General features: G+C 34.3%; 1 protein-coding gene across 11 annotated transcripts in view; it reads left to right on the forward strand.

Annotated features, from left to right (window-relative positions):
- KIAA1328 (KIAA1328 ortholog) overlaps window positions 1-18,771 on the forward strand; it is a 366,861-nt gene that overhangs the window by 83,565 nt on the left and 264,525 nt on the right. The window lies entirely within an intron of this gene.

The following is an 18,771-nucleotide window of genomic DNA, read 5'->3' on the forward strand; positions in this document are numbered from 1 at the left end:
AAAGCAAGCCTTCTGCACTTAAATCATGTTGGCAAGAAACAGACCCAAACAAGGAAATTGCACAAAGCTGTGTGGTACAGTGGTTGAAAAAAATCTAAGACCTATTTGGATTCAATACAAGGATATGTTCTATTTAAGCTGCATGAATTTGGTCATATAATTTTTAAGCCTCATACTCCTCCTATGTAGTATGTGTATACATATATAACAGATTCTACCTCATGTCATTATTGAGAAGGTAATATCTGATGAAAAATGCATGTAAAGCCTTAACATAGTATGTGGTGCATATTAAACACAAAGAGCTCCTTGTTGATATTATTAATGTTAATTACTACTAGTATTGTAAAATATTTCACTAAGGTCTTATAAAAATATTCTTTGTTCTATGCTTTATGCACTGTAGGATTTAATATCATATAGATTACTGTTGAGACCTTGAAACACATTTTTCCCTTCAAATCTGTCAATCCTTTAGTTACATATATCTGTTTATATGAATTTTTTAAAGTATTCATATTCATTTTCTATAGCTACTATAACAAATTATCATAGACTTAGAGATGTAACACAACACATATTTATTATCTTATAGTTCTGGAGGTCAGTTCAAAAATTAGTCTCAGGCTAAAATTATGATGTCAACAGTACTGAAATTCTTCTGGAGGCTTTTGTCCCCACCTTCCTCAGCCTCTAGAGTTTGCCAGTATTCTTTGGCTTCTGGCCTTGTGTTAATCCAACCTCTTTTTCTGTCATCATAGCTTGTTCTCCAACTCTGCCTCCTTTTCCTCCTTATGAGGAACCCTGTGATTATATTGGGCATTTCCAGGTAATCTAGGATAGTATTCCTATCTCAAGATCCTTCATATGTGAAAAGTCACTTTGTCTAGGCAATGTCTAGGTCATTTGGGATGAGGACATGGAAATCTTTGGGTGCACCACTATTCTACATACCACAGTCTATCCTCTGGCCCCCAGAGAGTCATGTCTGTCCCACATGTAAAATACATTCACCTCATCCCAACATTCCCAAAGTCTCAACCCATTACAGTTTCAAGTAAAGTTTAAAAATCTCTTCAAAATCTTAACAGCTCAAAAGTTCAAATTTCATTATCTAAATCATCTAAATTAGGCATGGATGAGGTTCTGAGTATAATTTATCTTAAAGCACAAATCCTGTCTATGTGAACTTGTGAAATTGAAGAAACAAGTTATCTGCTCCCAAAAGACAATGGTGGGACAGGCATAAGATAGAAATTATATACATTCTCATCAAAAAGGGAGGAAGTAGATGGAAAATGGAATTATCAGTTTCTGGCAGTTTTGAAATCCAGCCTTGGAAAATCCATTAGGCTTTAATGCCTGGGAAAAATTCTCTTTGATTTAAGGTTCTACTTTTGTGGACTCATGGCACATGAAGCCATCCTTTGAAGCCATCTTTGATGCAGCCTTCCCTTTTCATGAAGACTAGTTCATGTTTGCAGCTGAGTATTTTCATCAGCCTGATTCCAGCTTACGGTATTTGGGGAGTCCTATACCTTCTTTTATTTTTTCATCTCTCTGTCCCTAGTTAGGACAGAGCTAACAGTGTTTTGCTTTTTAAACGTTCTCGAGAACCTTGTGGATTTCCCATGTCTGTCTTGGGGATTCCTTCTATTATCAATGGACTCCTCTGTAAGCATTTCCTGCATGATCCCATCTCTATCTGAGTTCTGCCTCAATGGCTGAAGGAGTCTGTGGGTCACATGACTAATCTATTCTAAGGTCCTTCTGGGTGTTTGAGTACTCTGACTTTTTTTTTTTTTTTTTTTTTTAAGGATTTTATGAAAGGCAGGGAGCCTGATGTGGGACTCGATCCTGGGACCGAGGATCACACCCTGAGCCAGGGGCAGGTGCTCAACCACTGAGCTACCCAGGCGTCCCAAGTACTCTGACTTTTTGATCTTCCCAAGGCTGCCTACCATGTCTTTGGGCAAAGTCCCCTTTTGCTATTTAATGTAACATAGTCAAAAGAGGGAACAGGGGGTGGGGCAGAGGGAGAGGGAGAGAATCTTAAGCAGGCTCCATGCTCAGTGCAGATGCCCTTGCAGAGCTGGATCTCACAACCCTGAGATCATAACCTGAGACGAAATCAGGAGTTAGATGCTTAACTGACTGAACCACCCAGGCACCCTAAGAATTTATTTTTTTAATTCCAGATACATCTCTATAATACACTTCTCTCCCATACACATATTATGTATATATCTGCATTTGCAACCAAATTGCAGTAACTGTTATTCATTAGGGTGATATATGTATTTAGACTATATCATCTTGGGCTTCTGACCAATTATAATTTGTTTTTAACACAATAAAAATGATTTCCTGTCTAGCCATCTGTACTTCTAAATTAAATGGTATATTTCTCATTTCCTCTGGCATTTATGCATGGATTCTCATTATCTGCTTTTAAAATATTTTTCTAAATTACATAAGGTATATGTGATTTATTTAAGTACTCTTCAGTTTAAAATGTCATTTCAACATGTCTCAAACTTTCTTTTTGTTTTATCTGGTACTGCACTGAGTAGAATAAATTCTCAATGATAGACACACACTTTTATATTTTGTTTGAAATCTGTTTTGATTAATCTACATCTAAGGTTACTTTCCAAAATCTTGTTAGATAATACAAAAATATTGTCAAATGTTCTGAAGCTTCCTATTGGTCTCTTCAAATCAGTTTTATTTTGTAAATATCTGGAAGGATTTTATTTTCCTTTTGTATTTTTGTGCTTTAGCATTGGTTATTCTAAGAACTTTATAGATATTTTATGAAGTTGTTTTCATTGTTGATTATCAACACTGAAATACATTTTTAACATTCAATATCTTTTTAGCATCTAGTACATTTTCTTTTATTTTTTTAAATATTTATTTTTATTTATTTATAATAGACATAGAGAGAGAGAGAGAGAGAGAGAGAGAGAAGCAGGCTCCATGCCGGGAGCCCGAAGCGGGACTCAATGCCGGGACTCCAGGATCGCGCCCTGGGCCAAAGGCAGGCACGAAACCGCTGAGCCACCCAGGGATCCCCGCATCTAGTACATTTTCAATCTGTAATCTTATTTTGCAGTTAAAAGTTGTTATATAGTACTGGATGTTCACTGCAATGATTTTAGGGAGAATTGTGGCAATTCTTAAGGAGCACAACAAAGTTGTATCTCATCATTATTTATTATTTTTATTTTTTAATTATTAATTTTTAGAAACATGTTAATATACAAGCCTTAAGAACATTTTCTTAGTTTTATATGCACTGAGTTGGGAAATAGTTTGTTATTTTTATAATTGTAAACACTGTTGACCCCTTTTAATACCCCCCCCGAGAGATAATATCTAAAATATTTAATTAACTCTATGATGTGCTTTTGAGAAAAGAAGAAATAATAATAACATTCTCTCAATAGCCATGTATCAAGATTACCTGTAGTGATAACAAATAATGATGAGGTAGAAAAGAATAGTGGCTTATATTCATGCTTACAGCTCAGAAACTGAAATTCACAGATGTGTAACTCAGCCAATTAGTAAGTAATCCAGCAGTTTGGATATAACTCTTGGTATACTTTTAACTTCTAACTCTTTTCAATTACTAGTGACACTTTTATGCTAGAGTAGTAGTTGGTTTTGAGATGAAAACTAAAATGGATTACATATTTTATGTACTGTGTTGAAATAGGGTGGTCTAAATGATTATAAATACATCTAGTTTCTCATACCTCAAATAATTTGCTTCTATACTTAAGTTTCCTCAAATTTCCAGATTATTATTGCAGGGATTGTTTAAGTGACAGTCTTTGTCATATTGACAGCAACATGTATAATCTTGCCATTTTATACAAATAATCACTTCATACATTTCAGAGTTTAAAAGTCAGTTGAAACAGTTTCAGGTACTTTATTGTCTTATTTTTATTTATGCCCAGCCTGGCAATTTGTCTTTGCATTAGCTACTCCATATTATATAGCTGTCTTATCCTAAAACAGGTCTTCTCTTTAGTTCAATCATTTCCTTTCCTTTTATTTATTCATGTTGTTGTCTATTTTCCGTGCTACAGCATTGTCTGTTCTCTATCAAGCTAAGTCTTTCCAATGCTAGCTAAGGAAATTAATCTTTTGTAACTCATCCATTTGGCAGGTGTTCTGCCCTTATTTTAAAATTATTTTTTAATTACTTATAAATATTTTTACCACATGTGTGCACTTTTAAATAGTTTTCCCCAAGAAGAGTTCTCTACTTTGTTTTGTTTTTTAAAAAGATTTTATTTATTCATTCATGAGAGACACAGAGAGAGAGAGGCAGAGACATAGGCAGAGGGAGAAGTAGGTTCCATGCAGGGAGCCCGATGCGGGACTTGATCCCAGGACTCCAGGATCATGCCCTGAGCTGAAGGCAGGCGCCAAACCGCTAAGCCACCCAGCCATCCCTCTCTACTTCGTTTTATATACTTCATACACACACACACACACACACACACACACACAAACACTTTCGAATGGTTACTCAGTAAATTTTCATATACATATTTAGCTTACCAAAAGTCTTAATATCTTTATTCTTCACACATAGAACACATTAATTCTCTTAACTGCATTCCAATTTATGTGTTGCCATTATTACGTATTTGAGTTATAGAGTTTTTTTTAAAAAGCTTTTTGAGGGCGGGGGGTGGGGGTGACTGGGTGGCAGGCACTGAGGGGGGCACTTGATGGGATGAGCACTGGGTGTTGTTCTGTATGTTGGCAAATTGAGCACCAATAAAAAATAAATTTATTATTTTTTAAAAAAGGCTTTTTGAGTTACAGCTTAAAAAAAGAAAACACCACAAATTATTTCTTGCATCTCAGACTTTCTACCTGGCATCAGTTACCTTCTGTTTCAAGTATATTATTTAGTGCTTTTTTAAAAAAAAAAAATTTGGTGAGGATTTCCTGGTGTTGATCTCTACTTTTGTTTGTCTAAAAATGTTCCTGTTTCAGCTTCATTCTTAAAATTCTAAGTCGATGGTTACATTTTGCCAGCTCATTGAAGATCTCATCCACTATCTTCTGGCTTCCATTTTTGTTCCCCAGAGCCATCTGTTTGCATAATTCTCAGTCTTATTCTATGTGTGTGTTTTGTTCTGTGGCTTTACTGTGACAATTCTAGGTATGAATTTCTTTCTAGTTACACTGTTTAGGAGTCATCTGTTATCTTGAATCTGTCGATTTATGTCTTATTGCTAGTGAAACATTTTTAGTTATTATTCTTTATATATTGCTGTTGGCCTTTTCTTTCATTCTTTGCCTTCAGGAGACTGAGTAGATATATTTTTGATCACTTTGTTTTATCCTTTATATCTTGTCATCTCTCTTCATATTATCTTTGTTTCTCTATGCAACATTCTGGCTAATTTTTTCAAATCTCTTTTCAGATCTATTTCTCCTTTCATTTCTGTCTAAGCTACTGTATTAAATGCTTCTATTGAAATTTTAAATTTCAGCCATATTTTTATATAGATAAAAAGTTATAGTTGAGTCTTAAGATCTGTTTGGGCATTATTATTTTCTGTCCTCTGTTCATGTTTTCATTTTTCCGTTTTCTTTTATTAGGCATATTAAATATAATTATATGAAGCCTTAGTAAGTCTGTACCTCCTGTCTGTTGTTTTGCTAATTCTCATGGTGTTTTGTTGCTGTGTAGTTACTGATTATTTTTTTGCTCTGAATCTTTGGGAATTCTATGAGGTTTATGATAAAAGTAGGTTTTTCTAAAGTAGATTTGAATTTCGTTTTGTTTTATTCTCCCAAAGTGCTGTCATATAGTGATCTTTGTAATCCATACTGGGTAGTATAAATTTTAGCTGAAAATATATGTAAAGGCAGTTTCATGGTAGCAGATTCTTAGGATGATTTGTGTAGTCACTTGAGCTTTTAATTTTCCTACTATAGCATATAATACAGAGATGTAGGAAAGGAATGTAAGAAACAAAGACTGCTCAGTTGAGTCTATTTCTTGTGTGTGTGCACCAAAGCACATAAACATGTGTTCTACAGGGGAAGACCTTTTGATGAGACAGCAAAAATCCTGAACATGGTGGTGGAAGAGAAGATTATATATTAGCTCTAGCACTCATACTTTATCTCCATAAAAACCCAAAGGAATCTTAAAAAAAAAAAAAAAAAACAACCTCCTAGAACTATTAAATGAGTTTAAAATGCTATGAAATAGAAGATAAGGGTACGAAAAAAAAATCAATGCACAAATATCTATCACAATGAAGAGTTGGAAACTGAAATTTTAAAAATTGCCATTTACAATATCTCCCCTACAAATGAAACAATTTGATATTAAATACATACAAAATCTGAAGGCTAAAAGCTAGTGTTGAAAAAGAAATTAGAGAAAACCTAAATAAATGAATAGACCAACCATGTTTATGGAGTGGAAAATTCAGCAAAGTGAAAATATTGATTTTCTTAGAATTGTAGATCCCTATCACAGTCCCAGCAAGATTCTTTAAAGATAAAATCAAGGCCATTCTAAAGTTTACATGGAAAGATAAGGAAACTGGAATATCTAAAACAGTTTTTTAAAAGAAATAAAAAATTGGAGGACTCTCACTACTCAATTTAGCTAGAGTAATCCAATGCAATACTGGCAAAAGAACAGATCTATAGATTCATGGAACAGAATACAGACTCCAGAACTGGAGCCACAAAAGTTTGGCTACTGGTTTTTGACAACAGCGCAGTAGTGACCTTGGTTAGGGAAAGAGTTCTTTAATGGGACACTAAAGTTATGATCCATAAAAGAAAAAATAATGATTAATTAGACTTTATCAAAATAAAACGTTTTTTTATCTGTGCAAGACACTGTTAAAGACATTGAAAAAAAAGTACCACAGACTGAAAATAAACATTTGCAAATCATGCATTCAACAAAGGAAATACACTCAGCATATGAAGAAGACTCAAAACAAGAAAACATCTTCATTTTAAAAAAGGGAAAATATTAGAACTGACATGTAAGAGAGGACAAATATCTTCTTCTACCTTTCTGAAATCTCAACTGGGACCCCAGCAGAAAAGCATACAAATTTATTTAGTGTAAGTTTTAGGTAATCCAAGAGACTGCATAAGAAATGAAGACCTGAAGGAATAGTTAAACCTGAATGTTTGTGTGCTAGGTTTGATGAAGAGTGGAAAGTTAATGGAAAGGTATAATAGGACAAATGTGAGTAAAATAAAGCATGGGAAATTTATAGCAAAGCCTTTTTGTTGAGATTCTACTGTGTTCCTTCATCTTTGAAGATAGAGATGTTCTTTTCCTCTGGATACAGGAAAGGTACCTCTCACATAAAGATGTTATAACCTGCTTCAGGGGAAGTCCAGAAAGTCCTTTCTGTACATTCCGTATTTCAAATTCCTTCAGCTTGATATATTCAGTATGCCAAGGTGCCAGCCATATTTTGGGGTAGTGTGTCCTGAACCCTGATAGACATTTCACCAAAGGCAACATAGAAATGGCAAGTAAACCATGAAAAGATGCTTAACATTTTTACTCATTATGAAATGCAAATTAAAACCGCAGTGAGATACTATTTCGCATGTATGGTGGATAAAATCTTTAAAAATACAATAGTGTTGTGAGTGATACAGAATAACTGGAATTCCCATACATTTCCTGTGCTTTGCATATGGCATAGCCATGTTAGAAAAAAACTGGCAGTTTCTTATAAAGTTAAGCATAAATTTATTGTATGACTCAGTAGTCCCAGCTCTAGGCATTTATGAGAAATGAAGTGAGAGACATGAAAACTTATCACACAAAAAACCCTGAATGTAAATGAATATAGCAGTATTGTGCATCATTGTCAAAATTCAGAAACAACCCACATCATCTTTCAGTGAGTGAATGAACATACAAACTGGTAAATCCATTTGATAAAATACTACTCTGCAGTAAAAAGGATCAAAGCAGTTTTACACAACATGGTTAAGTCTCAAATGCAGGGTTAGTTCATGATGTTTTCATGATCCACAGTTCAAGAACATGCAGTTTTGCATAACAAATGACATTAATGTACTGAATGAAGTTTTTCCAACTCCTAGGTGAGGTGTTAAGATATATCTTCAGGTGAGTATGGAATTCCTCAATCCTGTCACTCTAGCAAAGGACAAAAAAAAAAAAAAAGAAAAAAGAAAAGTAAAGGACTTTAGGGAGCTCTGGACTTTAAATGCTTGCATATATAAATATATATGTTCTGTGAATATAGTTTATAACAATTATATTAGGCAACTTCAGGCATCACATTTCTATTACTAGTTCTTATTTTTCATTTACTATATTGAAAATTTACATTTTTAGTAGTATCTCTTGAATATAGGGATCACAAATTGATCTTTAAAAATTTTCATGAATTGGGCAACCCTATGTGACAAAGAATTATGGATTTTAAATTTTACTTAATCTTGTTATATAGTCAGGCTGCATCTTTTGGTTTGTTGTTTCAATTGGGAGACTTAATATATCCTTTTGTTTTGTGGACCCTGTGAGATATATAGGATGAGGCATACTTGCTATTGATGTGGAACCTAGGATCTGTGTAAAGAAATGTTTACCTAACTTTGGCCATGGAAATATTCTCCTATGTTTTCTCTTAAAAGTTTTAAAGCTTTGGCTTTTATGTTTTTTTGTTTTTTAACTTGATTTAAAATTATATATGCTGTGAGGTAGGGGTTGAAGTAGTTTTTTTCCATATAGCTAGCTATTCATTTGTTTCAAGACCATTTGTTTTGTCTTAAAGATTTTACTTATTGAGAGCAAGAGAGTGAGAGAGAGTGCACAAGTGGAAGTAAAGGGCAGAGGAATAAGCAGATTCCCCACTGAGCAGGGAGCCCAGCAGGGGCTTCCTCCCAGGACTCTGGGATCATTACCCGAGCTGAAGGCAGATGCTTAACCAACTGAGCCACCCAGGCGCCTCTCAGCACCATTTGTTGACAGACTTTTCTTTATCCATTGTTGCTGTGTCATCTTTGTTAATAATAAATATCTATTTATAGTTTCTGTGTGACTTATTTCTCAACTTTTATGCCAATACAACACTGTGTTGTCTTGACTACTGTGGCTTCTTTTCTTTTTTTTTTCTTTTTCTTTTTTTTTTTTTTACTGTGGCTTTATAGTAAATGTCTAATTCAGGTGAATCCTCCATCATTGTTCATAATTTGTCGAGATTATTTTGGCTATTCTAGTTATTGGCATTTCTATATAAATCTCAGAAATAGATGTCAATTTCTTTTTCTTTTTTTTTTTTTAATTTTTATTTATTTACAATAGTCACACAGTGAGAAAGAGAGAGAGACATAGGCAGAGGGAGAAGCAGGCTCCATGCACCGGGAGCCCGACGTGGGATTCGATCCTGGGTCTCCAGGATCGCGCCCTGGGCCAAAGGCAGGCGCCAAACCACTGCACCACCCAGGGATCCCTAGATGTCAATTTCTATTAAAAAAAAAACTTGCTGAGATTATGATTAGGAGGCTGTTGAATCCATAGATTAATCTGCAGAAAATTGACATCTTAATAATATTGTGTCTTCTGGTCCCTGAAAATGTTGCATCTCTCCATTCATTTAGTTATTGTTTAATTTTTATTAGCAATGTTTTAAAGTTTTCAGTATAGAGGTTTTGCCTACTTTTTGTTAAATATATTCATATTTTGTTTTTTGACATTACATGGAGTTTTTTGGGTTTTGACATTATTTTACACGGAGATTTTTTAAAATTTCATTTTCTAATTTGCTGCTGGCATATAACAACATAATTAATATTTGTTCACTAATTTTGTACACTGAAATGTTCCTCAGCTCAATCAAGAGTTCTCACAGATTTGTTCTTGTTGATTCCTTGGTGTTTTCTACCTAAACAATCATGTAATTTGCAAATAGGAGTAGTTATTTTTTTTTAAGATTTTATTTATTTATTCATGAGAGACAGAGAGAGAGAGAGAAGGGCAGAGACATAGGCAGAGGGAGAAGCAGGCTCCATGCAGGGAGCCCAATGCGGAACTCGATCCCGGGACTCCAGGATCATGCCCTGGGCCAAAGGCAGGCACTAAACCGCTGAGCCACCCAGGGATCCCGGAGCAGTTCTTCTTTACCCATCTGGATACCTTTACATTTTCTTGTAATTTATTTTCCTGGCAGGACCTTCAGTACAATGTTGAACATAGCAGACTTCTTGCCTTTTTCTTGATCTTGAGGAAAACATTCAGTCTTTCATATTGTATATGATGTTAGCTTTAAGCTTTTTATAGATTTCCCCATCAAGTTAAGTTTCCTTCTAGTCCTTGTTTTCTGAATATTTTTATTGGAAATAGATGTTGAAACATGTCAAATACATTTTTTGCTTTTATTTGAAAATATCATACAGTCTTCCTTATTTAGTTAAAATGGTGGATTTCATTGACTTTCAAATACTAACCATTTATTCCTGGGAAGATCCTTTCTGATTGTGATGTATTATTATTTTTTTTTATATATTGCTGGATTCAGTTTACCGAGGCTTTTTATTACTATTTATGATGTATATTGTTCTACAATTTTCCTTTTTTGTAATGTCTTTTTAAAATCTTGATATTAGGGTTATGGAGGTCCAATAAAATGGGTAGGGAAGGTTCCTTCATCCTGTTTCCCCAAGGTATTTGTATAAGATTTGTTTTATTTATTCTTTCCATCACCGATAGAATTCACCAGTGAAGTTTTCTAGCCTGTAGTTGGCTTTGTTAAAATTTTTTTTTATGATTTTATTTATTCATTCATGAGAGATACACAGAGAGAGAGAGAGAGAGAGAGAGGAAGAGACACAGGCAGAGGGAGAAGCAGGCTCCATGCAGGGAGCCCAACGTGGGACTCGATCCCAGGTCTCCAGGATCCTGCCCTGGGCCGAAGGTGGTGCTAAACCGCTAAGCCACTTGGGCTGCCCGGCTTTGTTAAATTTAATAACAAATTTATATTTTCTAATTCGTCATTTCAATTTTTGTCCATTATGTTTTTCACAGAGTTTCCTTTTTTATCTATGTTGTTAAATTTTTTGGCATAAGTAGTTCATAATAATCCATTATTCTTTTGTTTTGGCACTTTGAAGATATTCTACTTTCTTCTGACCTACATTGTTTCTGATAAGAAGTAACTTATAATTCATATAATTTGTTACTTGCATGTAATAAGTCATTTTTCTTTCTCTTTTCAAAGTAATTTTATTATAGTGTATCTTGGTGTGGTTTTCTTTCCATCATGGGGTTCACTAAGGTAGTTGAACATTTATATTTATATCCTTCAACTATATGGGAAAATTTCAGCCATCATTTTTTCAAATATGTTTTTTAAACTTTTCTTATCCTGAGGTTTCACTTGCATGTATGTTATACCTCCTAATATTGTCCCAGATTTCACTGAATCTGTTTAATTTTAAGATCTTTTATCTGAAAAAAAAAAAAAAAAGATCTTTTATCTGTTTCTTAAATGATACATACTGATCGGTCTTGAAACTCACCGATACCTCCACTTTCCTTTTTAAAGCTCATTTAGTGAAACTTTCATGTACTGAATTTTTAAATTATGAAATATTTATTGTGTAATTCTTATAGTTTCTCTGTGTAGATTTTCTTATTTATTTATGCATTATGAGTGTAGTTATATATTTTAAGTCTGTGTTGGATAACTCTAGTTTCTGGGTCATTTTAGAGTCAGTCTTCATTGCTCGGCTTTAAGGGTCATTGATTGACTTTTGGGATTACCTTCTTCATATCATGAGTGATGCATTGTAGACAGCTTGTATTCTGTTATATTCCTCTAAGAGTTTTGAATTTTGTTTTATTTTGCTTTCCCTGGATTCAGATACCAAACTATTTTTTCCAAGATTGGGCAGTAGCTGGTATCTTTCCTCAGTTCATTTAATGTCCTACCTGGACTGCTTGGAGGCTGTGTATGTGTAGTTTCAAGTGTCAGCCCAGAGATTTAAACAGAGTTTAATATATAGGATTTGTGCACTTCCTTTATCCTTGCTGGAATATTTCTCCTTAATTTCCATCTGCCATTGTCATCCTTTATTCTCATCTCTGATTCAGTGAGTATAGATAAGGCTTTTTCCAAAATGTAGCCATTCTGCTCAGTATCAAGTGGAACCTGCACTTACATAAAAAGCATTAAGAACAGGAAGCTCACACAGTGTTCCCGTCTTTCAGTTCCCAACTCCCTTCACGGTTTTCCTGTTTCTGTTTAACCTCTGGTGCTTTGAGATAGTTGATTTTTTATATCTTGAGTTTTTGTGTCTAGAGCTTTATATTGGTACCTGTGAAAGAGTTGGTTCAAAACAAACTACTTCACATTACAGAAAGTGGGATTCCCTTTATTCTCCTTTTGATTTGTGTAACATGTATGATATTTTTTATATTGGTAATTAGTGTTTTCCCCCTTTTCACTTTGCAAAGGTTCTATCAATTTTATTAATGTTTAAAAAGTTTTTGATATTCTTAATTTTTCATGTCTGTTTTCTATTTTCTTCATTTCTGCTTTTATATTTATTCTTTCCTTACACTTACTTTGGGCTTAATTTACTAACCATTTTCTGTCATCTTAAGATGGAAACTGAAATCATTTTTTTTAAGCCCATCTTCATTTTTAACATAAGTATTTAAAGATGTAAATTTCCATCTAAGCCCTGACTCAGCTGCATTCCACAAATTGTGAAATACTGTATTCGCATTGTTACTCAGTTTGAAATATTTTTGAATTTTTTTAGATTTCTTTGACACATGAGCTATTTAAAACTATATAGCTAATGATTTCTAATTTAATTCCTTTATCCTTATAGAACATACTCTGTATAACTTTACCCTTTAAAATTTAATAAGAGTTGTATTACAGCCCAGTGTGTGGTATATATTAATGAACATTCTGTGTGCACTTGAAAAACATGTGTATTTTACAATTTGAGGGGTAATATTTTCTAAATTTCAGTGTTAATTGGATCAAGGTGCTTGATGGTATCATTTGAAATAGTGTTAATAAGTATATATGCCTTTATTATTATTATTATATGTCGGTGATGTGCTAATTACCCTTTTACTGTTATGAAGTGTTCTTCTATATCTGTGATAACATTTTTTATCTCAAAGTCCATTTTATTTTGTATTAATAGGGTCACAACAACTCTCTTATGCTTACTGTTTGTATGATATGCCTCATTTGTTCTTTATACTTACCACCTGTTGCTCTTACTTCCAATGCATCTCTTATAGACAGCGTATGGTTGGGTATTTTTTAAATTTCATCTGACAGTATCTGTATTTTAATCATGAGTGCTTTGTCTGTTATATTTAATTATTGATATGGTTGAATTTAGGTATTCCATTGTGCTTTTGGTTTACTGTTTGTCATATATGTCTTTTTATCTCTGAAACTCCTTTCCTGCCTTATTTTGTGGTAGTTAAATATTCAATATATTCTATTGATTCCTTTTTTTTTAAATTTTAGATTTTATTTATTTATTCATGAGAGACACAGAGAGAGAGAGAGAGAGAGAGGCAGAGACACAGGCAGAGGGAGAAGCAGGCTCCATGCAATGAGCCCAATGTGGGACTCGAACCCGGGACTCCAGGATCATGCCCTGAGTCAAAGGCAGACGTTCAACTGCTGAGCCACCTAGGCATCCCTATTCTATTGATTCCTTTTGGAATTTTAGCTCTACTACTTTACTGTTTAGCGATTGCTCTGGGAATGAAGGTATGTACTTTAAATTACCAAAATCCACTTAGGATTCATATTGTACTCCTTGTTAAAGGAATCTTGTAAACGTGGAAGAGCATTTACCTAGGAACCTTCATTTGTTTACCTCTTCATAGATTATAAAAAGTTCTGGTCTTTGTTCAGACACAACAGGTTATCTGGAACCAGTTTGCAGCTTTTGAATCTTGCTTTTAAGCTTTAGCAGATTGTGTCTTTTATTGTACGGCTAAGTTAGCCCCATTATTAAGGTGTGACCTCTCTGAGGACCCTATCAAATGCCCAATGCACATATTGTGTAGTGTCTCTCCTCTGATAGGAATACTATTTTCATCTGTGTGCAAGCTCTGCCTTTGACTTTCCAGTGGTTCTTTCTCTGATTTCATGGTGTTTTACTCAGTGAGTATGCACACTAGTACTCAGCCAAAGACTACATCCTTCTGCAGCTCTACAGAACATTCAGTCCGTGCAGCACTCTCCTATGTGGTACTGGCCTCGAAAAGACTGGCATCTTTGGCCTCACTATATGTCAGTCTACACCTGCATAACTCAGCAAGCCTACCAGGTTCTACTCGGATTGCCTCTCACTGTGCTATAGCCTAGCAACTTCCTCAAGCAATAAGCTGGGGTGATTGTACAGCTTATCTGACTTTTTCTTTTCATTCCTCTGGCAGCTTAATCTTATGTTGTCCTTCTCCAGTATCTGAACACAGTTGTATCCTGTGTTTTGTCCATTTTTCTAATTACGAAGGACAGGAGGGCAATTTTTGTCCCAATTCATCCCTTGTGGGTGAAAGCAGAAGCTTTTGAAAAGACAATTTTTATGATAATGATTATAAGAGGATTTTTTGGTGGTTCAGCTTGAATGAAATTTTAGAGTTTTACTTTAGGTCATCTGTGCTCTTAAGTTTAACAGATATCCAACTTAAAAGTTTAGTATGGGGGATCCCTGGGTGGCGCAGCGGTTTGGCGCCTGCCTTTGGCCCAGGGCGCGATCCTGGAGACCCGGGATCGAATCCCACATCCCACATCCCACATCGGGCTCCCGGTGCATGGAGACTGCTTCTCCCTCTGCCTGTGTCTCTGCCTCTCTCTCTCTCTCTCTCCTCTCTCTCTCTCTGTGACTATCATAAATAAATAAAAATTAAAAAAAAAAAAAGTTTAGTATGACTTGGGGCACTTGGGTGGCTCAGTGGTTGGGGGCGTGATCCTGGGGTCCTGGGATTGAATCCCATATCAGGCTCCCCGCAGGGAGCCTGCTTCTCCTTCTGCCTATGTTTCTGCCTCGTTATGTGTCTCTCATGAATAAATAAATAAAATCTTAAAAAAAAAGTTTAGTATGACTTGCCCTGGTCCATTCTTATCACTATCAGAATCTTCCAAAATCCATATAAATTACTGGATTTTGACAAGCTTCTAATTAGGCTGCATTACTATTCTAAGAACCCATTCCTAGTACTCATTTTTCCTTATTCACATTTTTGTCAAAGTACTTTTTTCACAAGTGGTTTGGAAGTTTTTGAAAATACTTCTTTTCAATGACAACCTGTATCATATAGCCCTCCCTCCTTTTCTTTTTTTTATAAGATTACATAGATATCAGCAAAATAGAGATTGCATTTCACACCATTATTAAGTTTTTCTGGGTATTAACACCATTATTTTCATTTGCTACATCTTGAATATAATTGTCACCTTACCTTCTGATCATACAGTACTTAAGGAGACAGGATCTGTTTTCTCTTACTTTTGTCCTATGTGTGGTACCATACCATACTATGATTTGGTTCAAAAATGTCCACCTCTACTGATCCCATATCTCAGTTGGCAACATGACATGCCTCTTTAAGTGTGGAATTGATTTGCTTTTTTTTTCAGTAATTGGAACTTTTATATTTATGATCAACAACATCATGGAAAACCAGTCATGAAAAATACATCTTATTATAGATTCCTTCTGATTCAAGTATTGAGAAGTTTGTATTTTGCCACACTGGTTATGTGTAGTTCTATGTTGAGACTTTGTAAGCTGCTTCTGGATTGATTCAGATTTAGTAGACTGGCCCGTGAATGACCTTTTGACTTGGGTACATCTAAAAATGTTTACATTTGGGCCTTTAGAGGTAATATTTTTTTTCCATTTATGAGTGCATTTGTAAAAGAGAAAAATTTCTTTTTACCTCAACAGAAGTCTAAACCAGGTAAACTGATATTTATGGAGAATAAAAATGTTGAGGTAATGAACATATGAGTATTCTCAGATTTCATCCTTCCAAGTTACATAAGTTGGGAATGTTTTTCTCGTAATAGATATTATTTGGGAGACGTTTTACATATTGCCCTTGGTAGTACTTTTGATTTGCTATTATACTTAATGTTGCCTAGTATTGCAATATACTGTTATACTTTAATATATTTAACAAACCTATTGTTGGACATTTAGCTTACTCCCATTTTTATTCTTATATGTAACTTATTTTGGAAGAATATCATTTTGTCCTATCCCCTCTCTTACTCCTCTGCATGGTGGGATAAACTCCTCATCCAATTTTTTTGTACTCTTCCTTTATCTCTTTCTTTTAGTCTTCAATGTTACCTGCTCAAACCATTTGTCCTCTATTAAAGATCATTTACTTTTAAAGTGTTACTTAGCACAGGTGCTTTTGATCATGCTTGATTTAAAGCATTTGTATAACGTTTGGATGTAGAAGTTTTGTTATACCGAAAGAAACTATACCAAGTCTTGGAACGTGATTCTTAGGCTTATTTTTTTTAGGAGAAATAGTGTTTTCTCCATGTAAAAATGTAATGACATTTATAACTGAGTTCTTTTTTTTCCCTTTTATCTTGCTTTCCACTTTGAAGTACCCAGGTGTCAGAGAAGAAATCCAAGTGGAAATTAGAAAGTATTTTTTAACTTAATGAAAATGAAAACACGATATATTAAAATTACTTGGAAGCAGCTAAAGCAGTACTTAGAAGTTTTTAGAACTGAACACCTACATTAGAAAAGAAGAAAAGTTTCAAGTTGATAAATTCAGCTTTCACCTTGAGAAAGTAGAAAAAGAAACACCAATGAAATCTGGTGTTGAGGAGAAAAATATAGTAAGATCGGGGAGGAAATCAGTGAAACCGAAAAACAACAGAGAAAAATTCACAAAGCCAATGTGGTTCTTTGAAAATATAATAAAATTGATAAAACTAGTTAATCTGATGATCAGGCAAAAAGAAGTTACCAAATCAGGAATGAGACAGATCTCATTTTACAGATTATACAGATGCTAAAAGAGTAATAAGAACAACTTTATGCATATAAATATGACTACTTAAATGAAAGGGATAGATTTCTTGGAAGACACAGGCTACCAAAGCTCACTCTGGAAGAAATAGATATTTGAGTAGTTCTATATGTATTTTTAAAATTGAACTGGTAGTTAAAAGCAATTATAGAACATCCTACTAAAAGTCCTACTAATGCAATAAAACAAAACAAAACAAAAAAAGGAAATTTAAGACACATCTCAAGAAAGAAGAAATAAAGCTGTCTTTGTTCACAGCTGATGCGATTGTCTCTGTGAAAATCCCAAAGAATAACCAAAAAGCTCCTGGAACCTAATAAGTAATTCTGTCAAGGTTGTAGGATACAAAGTTAATATACAGAAGTCAGTTGCTTTCCTCTATACTAACAATAAATAATTGAATTTGAAATTAAAGATAGTATCATTTTCATTCACAGCATGAGAGGAAGGGAGAAAGGGGGAGAGAGAGAGATACAGACCTAGATATAAGTCTAACAAAGTATGTACAAGATCTATATGAGGAAAACTACAAAACTCTGAGGAATGAAATCAAAGAAGTCTAAATAAAAAGAGAGAGTCTGTGTTTATGGCTATGAAGACTTAATATTTTAAAATTGTCAGTTCTTCTCAGTTTGATCTGTAGATTCAGTGCAATCCCAGCCAGAACCCCAGCAAGTTACTTTGTGGTTATTGGTAAACTGATTCTAAACTAAGGTTTATATGAAAAAGCAAAAGAACCAGAATAGCCAACACAATATTGAAGAAGAACAAAGTGGGAGGAATGATGCTACCCAACATCAAGGTTTACTATAAAGCTACAGTAATAAAGACAGTGTTATTAGCAAAAAGAGAAATCTATCAAAACTTGATTAGGGAGCCCAGAAACAGGCCCACACCAGTATAGTGAACTCATCTTTGAGAGAGGAGCAAATATAATTTAATGGAGAAAGGAGGATGGCTTGGTGGTTGAATATCTGCCTTCGGCTCAGGTAGTGATCCTAGGGTCCTGGGATCGAATCCCGCATCGGGCTCCCCATGGGGATCCTGCTTCTCCCTCTGCCTAAGTCTCTGCCTCTCTTGTCTGTCTCTCCTGAATGAATGAATGAATGAATGAATGAATGAATGAATAAATAAATAAATAAATAAATAAATAAATAAATAATTTTAAAAAAGGATAGCCTTTTCAACAAATGGTGCTGGAATAACTGGACATCCACATGCAAAGAAATGAATGGACCTTACACCTTTCATAAAAATTAACTGCAAATGGATCATAGATCTAAATATAAAATGCAAAACTATAAAACTTCTGGAAGATAGGAGAAAGTCTCAGTAACCTTGGATTTGGTAGTGAGGTTTGAGACAGAACACCAAAAGCACGATCCATGAAAGAAAAACTAATAACTAGGATTTTATTAAAATTGAAAACTTCTCTATGAAAAACACTGTTAAGAGAAACGAGAGAAGTGATAGACTGGGAGAAAATATTTGCAAACACTTATATCCAGAATTTACAAAGAACTCTTAAAACTCAAGAACACTAACAACCCAATTTTTATTTTTATTTTTATTTATTAATTTTTTTTACATGCAAAAATGGTCATCGCACTTTTATTTTCAGTGGCAAAAAAAAAAAAGGGAAATCTGATGTCTGCCCTGAATTG

The sequence above is a fragment of the Canis aureus genome, chromosome 6 (genome assembly GCF_053574225.1).
Source record: "Canis aureus isolate CA01 chromosome 6, VMU_Caureus_v.1.0, whole genome shotgun sequence".
Classification (NCBI taxonomy): domain Eukaryota; kingdom Metazoa; phylum Chordata; class Mammalia; order Carnivora; family Canidae; genus Canis; species Canis aureus.